Here is a 17297-nt window from a genome sequence, read left to right as displayed (position 1 = left end):
GCGAAGACATAATCTAGAAGAAAACCGCTAGTGCTGTGCACATAGCATTCTTCACACCGAATGTATCTACGTACAGTGGACGACTGCTGAAATAATTAGTTTCTTGGAAAGTAAAAGCCCGATGTTTAGTTATTTTAATATTATGCATTAAGAATACAGTCAAAACTACACAATCTGATGACTTACGAGTGCGCGAATGGTAACATTTTCTTTTGTTAGCAGCTTGTCTACAGATATGTGGGAGCGAAGACATAATCTAGAAGAAAACCGCAAGTGCTGTGCACATAGCATTCTTCACACCGAATGTATCTACGTACAGTGGACGACTGCAGAAATAATTAGTTTCTTGGAAAGTAACAGCTCGATGTTTAGTTATTTTACTATTATGCATTAAGAATACAGTATAAACTACACAATCTGATGACTTACGAGTGCGCGAATGGTAACATTTTCTTTTGTTAGCAGGTTTTCTACAGATATGTGGGAGCGAGGACATAATCTAGAAGAAAACCGCTAGTGCTGTGCACATAGCACTCCTAACACCGAATGTATCTGCGTACAGTGGACGACTGCAGAAATAATTAGTTTCTTGGAAAGTAACAGCTCGATGTTTAGTTATTTTAATATTATGCATTTAGAATACAGTCAAAACTAAACAATCTGATGACTTACGAGTGCGCGAATGATAGCATTTTCTTTTGTTAGCAGGTTGTCTACAGATATAAGGAAGCGAAGACATAATCTAGAAGAAAACCGCTAGTGCTGTGCACATAGCATTCTTCACACCGAATGTATCTACGTACAGTGGACGACTGCAGAAATAATTAGTTTACTAGTAAGTAACAGCTCGATGTATGATTATTTTAATATTATGCATTAAGAATACAGTCAAAACTACGTAATCTGATGACTTACGAGTGCGCGAATGATAACATTGTCTTTTGTTAGCGGGTTGACTACGGATATGTGGGAGCGAAGACATAATCTAGAAGAAAACCGCTAGTGCTGTGCACATAGCACTCTTCACACCGAATGTATCTACGTACAGTGGACGACTGCAGAAATAATTAGTTTCTTGGAAAGTAACAGCTCGATGTTTAGTTATTTTAATATTATGCATTAAGAATACAGTCAAAACTACACAATCTGATGACTTACGAGTGCGCGAATGATAGCATTTTCTTTTGTTAGCAGGTTGTCTACAGATATGTGGGAGCGAAGACATAATCTAGAAGAAAACCGCTAGTGCTGTGCACATAGCATTCTTCACACCGAATGTATCTACGTACAGTGGACGACTGCAGAAATAATTAGTTTTTTTGGTAAGTAACAGCTCGATGTATGATTATTTTAATATTATGCATTAAGAATACAGTCAAAACTACGTAATCTGATGACTTACGAGTGCGAGAATGATAACATTATCTTTTGTTAGCAGGTTGACTACAGATATGTGGGAGCGAAGACATAATCTAGAAGAAAACCGCTAGTGCTGTTCCCATAGCACTCTTCACACCGAATGTATCTACGTACAGTGGACGACTGCAGAAATAATTAGTTTCTTGGAAAGTAACAGCTCGATGTTTAATTATTTTAATATTATGCATTAAGAATACAGTCAAAACTACACAATCTGATGACTTACGAGTGCGCGAATGATAGCATATTCTTTTGTTAGCAGGTTGACTACAGATATGTGGAAGCGAAGACATAATCTAGAAGAAAACCGCTAGTGCTGTGCACATAGCATTCTTCACACCCAATGTATCTACGTACAGTGGACGACTGCAGAAATAATTAGTTTCTTGGAAAGTAACAGCTCGATGTTTAGTTATTTTAATATTATGCATTAAGAAAACAGTCAAAACTACACAATCTGATGACTTATGAGTGCGCGAATGATAGCATTTTCTTTTGTTAGCAGGTTGTCTACAGATATGTGGAAGCGAAGACATAATCTAGAAGAAAACCGCTAGTGCTGTGCACATAGCATTCTTCACACCGAATGTATCTACGTACAGTGGACGACTGCAGAAATAATTACTTTATTAGTAAGTAACAGCTCGATGTATGATTATTTTAATATTATGCATTAAGAATACAGTCAAAACTACGTAATCTGATGACTTACGAGTGCGAGAATGATAACATTATCTTTTGTTAGCAGGTTGACTACAGATATGTGGGAGCGAAGACATAATCTAGAAGAAAACCGCTAGTGCTGTGCACATAGCACTCTTCACACCGAATGTATCTACGTACAGTGGACGACTGCAGAAATAATTAGTTTCTTGGAAAGTAACAGCTCGATGTTTAATTATTTTAATATTATGCATTAAGAAAAAAGTCAAAACTACACAATCTGATGACTTACGAGTGCGCGAATGATAGCATATTCTTTTGTTAGCAGGTTGACTACAGATATGTGGAAGCGAAGACATAATCTAGAAGAAAACCGCTAGTGCTGTGCACATAGCATTCTTCACACCGAATGTATCTACGTACAGTGGACGGCTGCAGAAATAATTAGTTTCTTGGAAAGTAACAGCTCGATGTTTAGTTATTTTAATATTATGCATTAAGAATACAGTCAAAACTACACAATCTGATGACTTACGAGTGCGCGAATGATAGCATTTTCTTTTGTTAGCAGGTTGTCTACAGATATGTGGAAGCGAAGACATAATCTAGAAGAAAACCGCTAGTGCTGTGCACATAGCATTCTTCACACCGAATGTATCTACGTACAGTGGACGACTGCAGAAATAATTAGTTTCTTGGAAAGTAACAGCTCGATGTTTAGTTATTTTAATATTATGCATTAAGAATACAGTCAAAACTACACAATCTGATGACTTGCGAGTGCGCGAATGATAACATTTTCTTTTGTTAGCTGGTTGACTACAGATATGTGGAAGCGAAGACATAATCTAGAAGAAAACCGCTAGTGCTGTGCACATAGCATTCTTCACACCGAATGTATCTACGTACAGTGGACGGCTGCAGAAATAATTAGTTTCTTGGAAAGTAACAGCTCGATGTTTAGTTATTTTAATATTATGCATTAAGAATACAGTCAAAACTACACAATCTGATGACTTACGAGTGCGCGAATGATAGCATATTCTTTTGTTAGCAGGTTGACTACAGATATGTGGAAGCGAAGACATAATCTAGAAGAAAACCGCTAGTGCTGTGCACATAGCATTCTTCACACCGAATGTATCTACGTACAGTGGACGGCTGCAGAAATAATTAGTTTCTTGGAAAGTAACAGCTCGATGTTTAGTTATTTTAATATTATGCATTAAGAATACAGTCAAAACTACACAATCTGATGACTTACGAGTGCGCGAATGATAGCATTTTCTTTTGTTAGCAGGTTGTCTACAGATATGTGGAAGCGAAGACATAATCTAGAAGAAAACCGCTAGTGCTGTGCACATAGCATTCTTCACACCGAATGTATCTACGTACAGTGGACGACTGCAGAAATAATTAGTTTCTTGGAAAGTAACAGCTCGATGTTTAGTTATTTTAATATTATGCATTAAGAATACAGTCAAAACTACACAATCTGATGACTTGCGAGTGCGCGAATGATAACATTTTCTTTTGTTAGCTGGTTGACTACAGATATGTGGGAGGGAAGACATAATCTAGAAGAAAACCGCTAGTGCTGTGCACATAGCATTCTTCACACCCAATGTATCTACGTATAGTGGACGACTGCAGAAATAATTAGTTTTTTTGGTAAGTAACCGCTCGATGTTTAATTATTTTAATATTATGCATTATGAATACAGTCAAAACTACACAATCTGATGACTTACGAGTGCGCGAATGATAACAATTTCCTTTTGTTAGCAGGTTGACTGTAGTCAACCTGCTAACAAAAGAAAATGTGGGAGCAAAGACATAATCTAGAAGAAAACCGCTAGTGCTGTGCACATAGCATTCTTCACACCGAATGGATCTACGTACAGTGAACGACTGCAGAAATAATTAGTTTTTTGGTAAGTAACAGCTCGATGTTTAATTATTTTAATATTATGCATTAAGAATACAGTCAAAACTACACAATCTGATGACTTACGAGTGCGCGAATGATAACATTATCTTTTGTTAGCACGTTGGCTACAGATATGTGGGAGGGAAGACATAATCTAGAAGAAAACCGCTAGTGCCGTGCACATAGCATTCTTCACACCGTATGTATCTACGTACAGTGGACAACTGCAGAAATAATTAGTTTTTTGGTAAGTAACAGCTCGATGTTTAGTTATTTTAATATTATGCATTAAGAATACAGTCAAAACTACACAATCTGATGACTTACGAGTGCGCGAATGGTAACATTTTCTTTTGTTAGCAGGTTGTCTACAGATATGTGGGAGCGAAGACATAATCTAGAAGAAAACCGCTAGTGCTGTGCACATAGCATTCTTCACACCGAATGTATCTACGTACAGTGGACGACTGCAGAAATAATTAGTTTCTTGGAAAGTAACAGCTCGATGTTTAGTTATTTTTATATTATGCATTAAGAATACAGTCAAAACTACACAATCTGATGACTTACGAGTGCGCGAATGATAGCATTTTCTTTTGTTAACAGGTTGTCTACAGATATGTGGAAGCGAAGACATAATCTAGAAGAAAACCGCTAGTGCTGTGGACATAGCATTCTTCACACCGAATGTATCTACGTACAGTGGACGACTGCAGAAATAATTAGTTTTTGGTAAGTAACCGCTCGATGTTTAATTATTTTAATATTATGCATTATGAATACAGTCAAAACTACACAATCTGATGACTTACGAGTGCGCGAATGATAACAATTTCCTTTTGTTAGCAGGTTGACTGTAGTCAACCTGCTAACAAAAGAAAATGTGGGAGCAAAGACATAATCTAGAAGAAAACCGCTAGTGCTGTGCACATAGCATTCTTCACACCGAATGGATCTACGTACAGTGAACGACTGCAGAAATAATTAGTTTTTTGGTAAGTAACAGCTCGATGTTTAATTATTTTAATATTATGCATTAAGAATACAGTCAAAACTACACAATCTGATGACTTACGAGTGCGCGAATGATAACATTATCTTTTGTTAGCACGTTGGCTACAGATATGTGGGAGGGAAGACATAATCTAGAAGAAAACCGCTAGTGCCGTGCACATAGCATTCTTCACACCGTATGTATCTACGTACAGTGGACAACTGCAGAAATAATTAGTTTTTTGGTAAGTAACAGCTCGATGTTTAGTTATTTTAATATTATGCATTAAGAATACAGTCAAAACTACACAATCTGATGACTTACGAGTGCGCGAATGGTAACATTTTCTTTTGTTAGCAGGTTGTCTACAGATATGTGGGAGCGAAGACATAATCTAGAAGAAAACCGCTAGTGCTGTGCACATAGCATTCTTCACACCGAATGTATCTACGTACAGTGGACGACTGCAGAAATAATTAGTTTCTTGGATAGTAACAGCTCGATGTTTAGTTATTTTTATATTATGCATTAAGAATACAGTCAAAACTACACAATCTGATGACTTACGAGTGCGCGAATGATAGCATTTTCTTTTGTTAACAGGTTGTCTACAGATATGTGGAAGCGAAGACATAATCTAGAAGAAAACCGCTAGTGCTGTGGACATAGCATTCTTCACACCGAATGTATCTACGTACAGTGGACGACTGCAGAAATAATTAGTTTTTGGTAAGTAACCGCTCGATGTTTAATTATTTTAATATTATGCATTATGAATACAGCCAAAACTACACAATCGGATGACTTACGAGTGCGCGAATAATAACATTTCCTTTTGTTAGCAGGTTGACTGTAGTCAACCTGCTAACAAAAGAAAATGTGGGAGCGAAGACATAATCTAGAAGAAAACCGCTAGTGCCGTGCACATAACATTCTTCACACCGTATGTATCTACGTACAGTGGACAACTGCAGAAATAATTAGTTTTTTGGTAAGTAACAGCTCGATGTTTAATTATTTTAATATTATGCATTAAGAATACAGTCGAAACTACACAATCTGATGACTTACGAGTGCGCGAATGATAGCATTTTCTTTTGTTAGCAGGTTGACTACAGATATGTGGAAGCGAAGACATAATCTAGAAGAAAACCGCTAGTGCTGTGCACATAGCATTCTTCACACCGAATGTATCTACGTACAGTGGACGACTGCAGAAATAATTAGTTTCTTGGAAAGTAACAGCTCGATGTTTAGTTATTTTAATATTATGCATTAAGAATACAGTCAAAACTACACAATCTGATAACTTACGAGTGCGCGAATGCTAACATTTTCTTTTGTTAGCAGCTTGTCTACAGATATGTGGGAGCGAAGACATAATGTAGGAGAAAACCGCTAGTGCTGTGCACATAGCATTCTTCACACCGAATGTATCTACGTACAATGGACGACTGCAGAAATAATTAGTTTCTCGGAAAGTAACAGCTCGATGTTTAGTTATTTTAATATTATGCATTAGGAATACAGTCAAAACTACACAATCTGATGACTTGCGAGTGCGCGAATGGTAACATTTTCTTTTGTTAGCAGGTTGTCCACAGATATGTGGGAGCGAAGACATAATCTAGAAGAAAACCGCTAGTGCTGTGCACATAGCATTCTTCACACCGAATGTATCTACGTACAGTGGACGACTGCAGAAATAATTAGTTTCTTGGAAAGTAACCGCTCGATGTTTAATTATTTTAATATTATGCATTATGAATACAGTCAAAACTACACAATCTGATGACTTACGAGTGCGCGAATGATAACAATTTCCTTTTGTTAGCAGGTTGACTGTAGTCAACCTGCTAACAAAAGAAAATGTGGGAGCAAAGACATAATCTAGAAGAAAACCGCTAGTGCTGTGCACATAGCATTCTTCACACCGAATGTATCTACGTACAGTGGACGACTGCAGAAATAATTGCTTTCTTGGAAAGTAACAGCTCGATGTTTAGTTATTTTAATATTATGCATTAAGAATACAGTCAAAACTACACAATCTGATGACTTACGAGTGCGCGAATGGTAACATTTTCTTTTGTTAGCAGGTTGTCTACAGATATGTGGGAGCGAAGACATAATCTAGAAGAAAACCGCTAGTGCTGTGCACATAGCATTCTTCACACCGAATATATCTACGTACAGTGGACGACTGCAGAAATAATTAGTTTCTTGGAAAGTAACAGCTCGATGTTTAGTTATTTTAATATAATGCATTAAGAATACAGTCAAAACTACACAATCTGATGACTTACGAGTGCGCGAATGATAACATTTTCTTTTGTTAGCAGGTTGTCTACAGATATGTGGGAGCGAAGACATAATCTAGAAGAAAACCGCTAGTGCTGTGCACATAGCATTCTTCACACCGAATGTATCGACGTACAGTGGACGACTGCAGAAATAATTAGTTTCTTGGAAAGTAACAGCTCGATGTTTAGTTATTTTAATATTATGCATTAAGAATACAGTCAAAACTACACAATCTGATGACTTACGAGTGCGCGAATGATAGCATTTTCTTTTGTTAACAGGTTGTCTACAGATATGTGGAAGCGAAGACATAATCTAGAAGTAAACCGCTACTGCTGTGCACATAGCATTCTTCACACCGAATGTATCTACGTACAGTGGACGACTGCAGAAACAATTAGTTTCTTGGAAAGTAACAGCTCGATGTTTAGTTATTTTAATATTATGCATTAAGAATACAGTCAAAACTACACAATCTGATGACTTACGAGTGCGCGATTGATAACATTATCTTTTGTTAGCAGGTTGACTACAGATATGTGGGAGCGAAGACATAATCTAGAAGAAAACCGCTAGTGCTGTGCACATAGCATTCTTCACACCGAATGTATCTACGTACAGTGGACGACCGCAGAAATAATTAGTTTCTTGGAAAGTAACAGCTCGATGTTTAGTTATTTTAATATTATGCATGAAGAATACAGTCAAAACTACACAATCTGATGACTTACGAGTGCGCGAATCATAACATTTTCTTTTGTTAGCAGGTTGTCTACAGATATGTGGGAGCGAAGACATAATCTAGAAGAAAACCGCTAGTGCTGTGCACATAGCATTCTTCACACCGAATGTATCTACGTACAGTGGACGACTGCAGAAATAATTAGTTTCTTGGAAAGTAACAGCTCGATGTTTAGTTATTTTAATATTATGCATGAAGAATACAGTCAAAACTACACAATCTGATGACTTACGAGTGCGCGAATGGTAACATTTTCTTTTGTTAGCAGGTTGTCTACAGATATGTGGGAGCGAAGACATAATCTAGAAGAAAACCGCTAGTGCTGTGCACATAGCACTCTTCACACCGAATGTATCTACGTACAGTGGACGACTGTAGAAATTATTAGTTTTTTGGTAAGTAACAGCTCGATGTTTAATCATTTTAATATTATGCATTAAGAATATAGTCAAAAGTACACAATCTGATGACTTACGAGTGCGCGAATGATAACAATTTCCTTTGTTAGCAGGTTGACTACAGATATGTGGGAGCGAAGACATAATCTAGAAGAAAACCGCTAGTGCTGTGCACATAGCATTCTTCACACCGAATGTATCTACGTACAGTGGACGACTGCAGAAATAATTAGTTTCCTGGAAAGTAACAGCTCGATGTTTAGTTATTTTAATATTATGCATTAGGAATACAGTCAAAACTACACAATCTGATGACTTACGAGTGCGCGAATGATAACATTTTCTTTTGTTAGCAGGTTGTCCACAGATATGTGGGAGCGAAGACATAATCTAGAAGAAAACCGCTAGTGCTGTGCACATAGCATTCTTCACACCGAAAGTATCTACGTACAGTGGACGACTGCAGAAATAATTAGTTTTTTGGTAAGTACAGCTCGATGTTTAATTATTTTAATATTATGCATTAAGAATATAGTCAAAACTACACAATCTGATGACTTACGAGTGCGCGAATGATAGCAATTTCTTTTGTTAGCAGGTTGACTACAGATATGTGGGAGCGAAGACATAATCTAGAAGAAAACCGCTAGTGCTGTGCACATAGCATTCTTCACACCGTATGTCTCTACGTACAGTGGACGACTGCAGAAATAATAAGTTTTTTGGTAAGTAACAGCTCGATGTTTAATTATTTTAATATAATGCATTAAGAATACAGTCAAAACTACACAATCTGATGACCTACGAGTGCGCGAATGATAACATTTTCTTTTGTTAGCAGGTTGTCCACAGATATGTGGGAGCGAAGACATAATCTAGAAGAAAACCGCTAGTGCTGTGCACATAGCATTCTTCACACCGAAAGTATCTACGTACAGTGGACGACTGCAGAAATAATTAGTTTTTTGGTAAGTACAGCTCGATGTTTAATTATTTTAATATTATGCATTAAGAATATAGTCAAAACTACACAATCTGATGACTTACGAGTGCGCGAATGATAGCAATTTCTTTTGTTAGCAGGTTGACTACAGATATGTGGGAGCGAAGACATAATCTAGAAGAAAACCGCTAGTGCTGTGCACATAGCATTCTTCACACCGAATGTATCTAGGTACAGTGGACGACTGCAGAAATTATTAGTTTTTTGGTAGGTAACAGCTCGATGTTTAATTATTTTAATATTATACATTAAGAATACAGTCAAAAGTACACAATCTGATGACTTACGAGTGCGCGAATGATAACATTATCTTTTGTTAGCAGGTTGACTACAGATATGTGGGAGCGGAGACATAATCTAGAAGAAAACCGCTAGTGCAGTGCACATAGCATTCTTCACACCGAATGTATCTACGTACAGTGGACGACTGCAGAAATAATTAGTTTCTTGGAAAGTAACAGCTCGATGTTTAGTTATTATAATATAATGCATTAAGAATACAGTCATAACTACACAATCTGATGTCTTACGAGTGCGCGAATTATAACATTTTCTTTTGTTAGTAGGTTGACTACATATATGTGGGAGCGAAGACACAATCTAGAAGAAAACCGCTAGTGCTGTGCACATAGCATTCTTCACACCGTATGTATCTACGTACAGTGGACGACTGCAGAAATAATAAGTTTTTGGTAAGTAACAGCTCGATGTTTAATTATTTTAATATTATGCATTAAGAATACAGTCAAAACTACACAATCTGATGACTTACGAGTGCGCGAATGATAACATTTTCTTTTGTTAGCAGGTTGTCTGCAGATATGTGGGAGCGAAGGCATAATCTAGAAGAAAACCGCTAGTGCTGTGCACATAGCATTCTTCACACCGAATGTATCTACGTGCAGTGGACGACTGCAGAAATAATTAGTTTCTTGGAAAGTAACAGCTCGATGTTTAGTTATTTTAATATTATGCATTAGGGATACAGTCAAAACTACACAATCTGATGACTTACGAGTGCGCGAATGATAGCATTTTCTTTTGTTAACAGGTTGTCTACAGATATGTGGAAGCGAAGACATAATCTAGAAGAAAACCGCTAGTGCTGTGCACATAGCATTCTTCACACCGAATGTATCTACGTACAGTGGACGACTGCAGAAATAATTAGTTTATTGGTAAGTAACAGCTCGATGTATGATTATTTTAATATTATGCATTAAGAATACAGTCAAAACTACGCTATCTGATGACTTACGAGTGCGCGAATGATAGCATTTTCTTTTGTTAGCAGGTTGACTACAGATATGTGGAAGCGAAGACATAATCTAGAAGAAAACCGCTAGTGCTGTGCACATAGCATTCTTCACACCGAATGTATCTACGTACAGTGGACGACTGCAGAAATAATTAGTTTCTTGGAAAGTAACAGCTCGATGTTTAGTTATTTTAATATTATGCATTAAGAATACAGTCAAAACTACACAATCTGATGACTTACGAGTGCGCGAATGATAACATTTTCTTTTGTTAGCAGGTTGTCCACAGATATGTGGGAGCGAAGACATAAACTAGAAGAAAACCGCTAGTGCTGTGCACATAGCATTCTTCACACCGAATGTATCTACGTACAGTGGACGACTGCAGAAATAATTAGTTTCCTCGAAAGTAACAGCTCGATGTTTAGTTATTTTAATATTATGCATTAGGAATACAGTCAAAACTACACAATCTGATGACTTACGAGTGCGCGAATGATAACATTATGTTTTGTTAGCAGGTTGACTACAGATATGTGGGAGCGAAGACATAATCTAGAAGAAAACCGCTAGTGCTGTGCACATAGCATTCTTCACACCGTATGTCTCTACGTACAGTGGACGACTGCAGAAATAATAAGTTTTTTGGTAAGTAACAGCTCGATGTTTAATTATTTTAATATTATGCATTAAGAATACCGTCAAAACTACACAATCTGATGACTTACGAGTGCGCGAATGATAACATTATCTTTTGTTAGCAGGTTGACTACAGATATGTGGGAGCGAAGACATAATCTAGAAGAAAACCGCTAGTGCTGTGCACATAGCATTCTTCACACCGAATGTATCTACGTACAGTGGACGACTGCAGAAATAATTAGTTTTTTGGTAAGTAACAGCTCGATGTTTAATTATTTTAATATTTTACATTAAGAATACAGTCAAAAGTACACAATCTGATGACTTACGAGTGCGCGAATGATAACATTATCTTTTGTTAGCAGGTTGACTACAGATATGTGGGAGCGAAGACATAATCTAGAAGAAAACCGCTAGTGCTGTGCACATAGCATTCTTCACACCATTTGTATCTACGTACAGTGGACGACTGCAGAAATAATAAGTTTTTGGGTAAGTAACAGCTCGATGTTTAATTATTTTAATATTATGCATTAAGAATACAGTCAAAACTACACAATCTGATGACTTACGAGTGCGCGAATGATAACATTTTCTTTTGTTAGCAGGTTGACTACAGATATGTGGAAGCGAAGACATAATCTAGAAGAAAACCGCTAGTGCTGTGCACATAGCATTCTTCACACCGAATGTATCTACGTACAGTGGACGACTGCTGAAATAATTATTTTTTTGGTAAGTAACAGCTCGATGTTTAGTTATTTTAATATTATGCATTATGAATACAGTCAAAACTACACAATCTGATGACTTACGAGTGCGCGAATGATAACATTTTCTTTTGTTAGCAGGTTGACTGTAGTCAACCTGGAAACAATAGAAAATGTGGGAGCGAAGACATAATCTAGAAGAAAACCGCTAGTGCTGTGCACATAGCATTCTTCACACCGAATGTATCTATGTACAGTGGACGACTGCAGAAATAATTAGTTTTTAGGTAAGTAACAGCTCGATGTTTAGTTATTGTAATATTATGCATTAAGAATACAGTCAAAACGACACAATCTGATGACTTACGAGTGCGCGAATGATAACATTATCTTTTGTTAGCAGGTTGACTACAGATATGTGGGAGCGAAGACATAATCTAGAAGAAAACCGCTAGTGCTGTGCACATAGCATTCTTCACACCGAATGTATCTACGTACAGTGGACGACTGCAGAAATAATTAGTTTTTTGGTAAGTAACAGCTCGATGTTTAATTATTTTAATATTATGCATTAAGAATACAGTCAAAACTACACAATCTGATGACTTACGAGTGCGCGAATGATAACATTATCTTTTGTTAGCAGGTTGACTACAGATATGTGGGAGCGAAGACATAATCTAGAAGAAAACCGCTAGTGCTGTGCACATAGCATTCTTCACACCGAATGTATCTACGTACAGTGGACGACTGCAGAAATAATTAGTTTTTTGGTAAGTAACAGCTCGATGTTTAATTATTTTAATATTATACATTAAGAATACAGTCAAAAGTACACAATCTGATGACTTACGAGTCCGCGAATGATAACATTATCTTTTGTTAGCAGGTTGACTACAGATATTTGGGAGCGAAGACATAATCTAGAAGAAAACCGCTAGTGCTGTGCACATAGCATTCTTCACACCATTTGTATCTACGTACAGTGGACGACTGCAGAAATAATAAGTTTTTTGGTAAGTAACAGCTCGATGTTTAATTATTTTAATATTATGCATTAAGAATACAGTCAAAACTACACAATCTGATGACTTACGAGTGCGCGAATGATAACATTTTCTTTTGTTAGCAGGTTGACTACAGATATGTGGAAGCGAAGACATAATCTAGAAGAAAACCGCTAGTGCTGTGCACATAGCATTCTTCACACCGAATGTATCTACGTACAGTGGACGACTGCAGAAATAATTAGTTTTTTGGTAAGTAACAGCTCGATGTTTAGTTATTTTAATATTATGCATTATGAATACAGTCAAAACTACACAATCTGATGACTTACGAGTGCGCGAATGATAACATTTTCTTTTGTTAGCAGGTTGACTGTAGTCAACCTGGAAACAATAGAAAATGTGGGAGCGAAGACATAATCTAGAAGAAAACCGCTAGTGCTGTGCACATAGCATTCTTCACACCGAATGTATCTATGTACAGTGGACGACTGCAGAAATAATTAGTTTTTAGGTAAGTAACAGCTCGATGTTTAGTTATTGTAATATTATGCATTAAGAATACAGTCAAAACTACACAATCTGATGACTTACGAGTGCGCGAATGATAGCATTTTCTTTTGTTAGCAGGTTGACTACAGATATGTGGGAGCGAAACATAATCTAGAAGGAAACCGCTAGTGCTGTGCACATAGCATTCTTCACACCGAATGTATCTACGTACAGTGGACAACTGCAGAAATGATTAGTTTTTTGGTAAGTAACAGTTTGATGTTTAATTATTTTAATATAATGCATTAAGAATACAGTCGAAACTACACAATCTGATGACTTACGAGTTCGCGAATGATAACATTTTCTTTTGTTAGCAGGTTGACTACAGATATGTGGAAGCGAAGACATAATCTAGAAGAAAACCGCTAGTGCTGTGCACATAGCATTCTTCACACCGAATGTATCTACGTACAGTGGACGACTGCAGAAATAATTAGTTTTTTGGTAACTAACAGCTAGATGTCCGCCGAGAGACCTGCAGGGCCCTCACCAAGGCCAGGCCGCCGAAATCGAACATCACAACCGAGGAGAGGCTTGCACTCAAGAAACTACGGGAAGACAACAGCATTGTGGTACTGCCAGCAGACAAAGGGAACTCCACTGTCATCTTGCAGCGAGTGGATTATGATGAGAAAGTACGCCAACTTCTGGAGGACCCTGCATACAGAATTCTGGAGTGTGACCCCACGGACAATGTGGCCAAGAAGACTAGTGCTCTCTTGAAGGAAACAGGGATGCCCGATAAGATCATCAGACAACTACGGGAAAAAGCGCCAGTGCCACCCAGACTGTATGGTCTGCCTAAAATACACAAGGAGGGTGTGCCCCTACGTCCTATTGTCAGTAATATTGGGGCACCTACGTACACAACAGCCAAGTACCTGAAGGGTCTCCTGGCTCCATATGTGGGGAAATGTATTCACCACATCCGCAACTCAGAAGATTTCCTGCAACGCCTCAAGCAACTGCACATCACAGATTCGGACATCATGGTTAGTTTTGATGTGGTATCGCTGTTCACCAGGGTCCCACTGAAGGACTCACTAGAACTGATTGCAGATAAATTTGATGGTGCTCTGTTGGACCTGTTCAGTCATACACTGACATCCACGTATTTCCTGTACAGAAACCAATATTACGAGCAAACTGAAGGTGTAGCTATGGGCAGCCCACTGTCCCCTGTGGTTGCCAACATGTTTATGGAGAGTTTTGAGGAGGGGGCATTGGAGACAGCCACATTCAAACCCACATGCTTCTTTAGGTATGTGGATGACACCTTCGTGATCTGGCCACATGGGATGGACAGGCTCAATGAGTTTCTTGAACATCTTAACTCATGCCACCCTAATATCAAGTTCACCATGGAAGTGGAGAAGAATGGCCAGCTGTCATTTCTGGATGTACTAGTCCAGAGGAAAGCAGATGGATCAATTGGCCACAGTGTGTACCGAAAACCTACACACACTGATTTATATCTGCAGGCCAGCAGTTGTCACCACCCTGCACAGAAGAATGGGGTTCTGAAGACTTTGGTCCACAGAGCACGTGCCCTATCAGACCAAGAGAATCTACCCATAGAGATAGAACGTCTCAAAACAGTTTTCTCCAAGAATGGATACATGGACAGACAAATTGAGAGGGCACTCCGACCAGCCACTATACCAGAGGTTCCTGAAGAAGACCAAGATGAAGCAAGGAAGGTGGCATATCTGCCCTACGCTGGCTCTATTTCTGCCAGAATCAGTAGGATCCTGCGTAAACACAATATCAAGTGTGTTTTCTGTCCATCCAACAAGATCGGGGGACTGCTGGGGAGTGTCAAAGACGACCTGGGGTTACGAAAACCACGGATTTACAATATACCTTGCCAATGTGGCATCTCCTACATTGGCCAGACGACAAGAACTGTGGAGATCAGGTGCAAAGAACATCAGAGGCACACTAGATTAAGACAGGTGACTAAGTCAGCCATTGCTGAACACTGTCTAGAGCTAGATCATGCCATGAAGTATGAGGATACCAAGATTCTAGCACAAACACCCAGATTTTGGGACAGTGTCATAAGAGAATCGATTGAGATTAAAATGGCTGACGATCTTATGAATCGTGACACAGGGTACCAGCTAAGCAGAGCCTGGGATCCGGCTCTGGAATTGTTAAAGGAGCAACGGGGCCAGCTGCAACACTACACAAACAGAAGAACCAGAGACATGGAGATGGTAAACGAGCCCCTGACGGACTGCCAGGAGCACCAGACCGAAGATGGAACACCCAGAAGTGGGACTGGTAGGCGCGGACCGCAGAGGGAACATCCAGAGCCGCAGCAGATGAAAAACGGAGCGGTAACGCTCCAACAGGTCGTGGTGAGCTGGCGCGGACCGCAGGGGGAACGCCTGGTACCCCAGACCGTAGATGAAACCCCCAGGAGCGGGTTTGGTGGGCGCGGACCGCAGAGGGAACACCTAGAACCGCAGCGGACGGAAAACGGAGCAGCAACGCTCCAGCAGGTCACAGGGAATGGGCGCGGACCACAGAGGAAGCGCCTGCAGCCGTTGGTGGAGGGGGAAGTCCATAGGCATAAATACTGGACCAGATCCACTCGAGGAGCAGTCTCAGGTCGCACCTGATGAAGGTCTCGAGCTACGTGACCGAAATATCGTGCAAGTACGACGCTGATATCCGGCAGAACACCCGACAACCCAAGATGTCATTAGATCGCCGGGAAAGCCTGAAGAGTTACATCAAAAGTCTCTACGGGGAGGAGATGTATCAGAATATCAAGAAGCTGGACAAGCTACGGCAGAAGAAAGGGAAGATGCTGAGTTCTCTCAGTTTTTTGCTGAGGTGTCGAGATGGAGAAGTGGTACCAGTATTTGCCAGAATTAAACATCACATCAACTCCAGAGCGGCGAACAAGATAAAACGCAGAGCTAGCATGGCACTGGTGAGAGAGAGGATTCGAGATATGCGCCACAGGTTAGATGTTGTGGCCAGGGAGCTATTACACATTCATCTGTACGTGGCAGCTTCCTTAACAAGAGAAGATTGGGATTGGGTAGACCGTGCCTCCTGGTATTTAGCTGAGTGTGCTAGAAGGAATGCCTCATCTTGCCAATCTGCAAAGTTTGACCGCATGAGCATGAAAGCACAGCAGATGGAAGAGACACGCACGGTGACGAATCTGAGTGGCATACACTTTGATGATACAACCTTAAAGGTACTCAGCAGGGGTCTCAACTTTGCTACGACCCCTAGAAACGTACCCATTTCAGGTTTCGTCAGTGCAGTAGAGCAAGTTGCAGCCACACTTCCACCTAATGTGGCAGAGGAAGTCCGCCGAGAGACCTGCAGGGCCCTCACCAAGGCCAGGCCGCCGAAATCGAACATCACAACCGAGGAGAGGCTTGCACTCTAGAAACTACGGGAAGACAACAGCATTGTGGTACTGCCAGCAGACAAAGGGAACTCCACTGTCATCTTGCAGCGAGTGGATTATGATGAGAAAGTACGCCAACTTCTGGAGGACCCTGCATACAGAATTCTGGAGTGTGACCCCACGGACAAGGTGGCCAAGAAGACTAGTGCTCTCTTGAAGGAAACAGGGATGCCCGATAAGATCATCAGACAACTACGGGAAAAAGCGCCAGTGCCACCCAGACTGTATGGTCTGC

This window comes from Schistocerca serialis, chromosome 9 (genome assembly GCF_023864345.2).
Source record: "Schistocerca serialis cubense isolate TAMUIC-IGC-003099 chromosome 9, iqSchSeri2.2, whole genome shotgun sequence".
NCBI classification, from domain to species: domain Eukaryota; kingdom Metazoa; phylum Arthropoda; class Insecta; order Orthoptera; family Acrididae; genus Schistocerca; species Schistocerca serialis.
The sequence above is the reverse complement of the archived record's forward strand: the minus strand, read 5'-3'. Positions refer to the sequence as shown.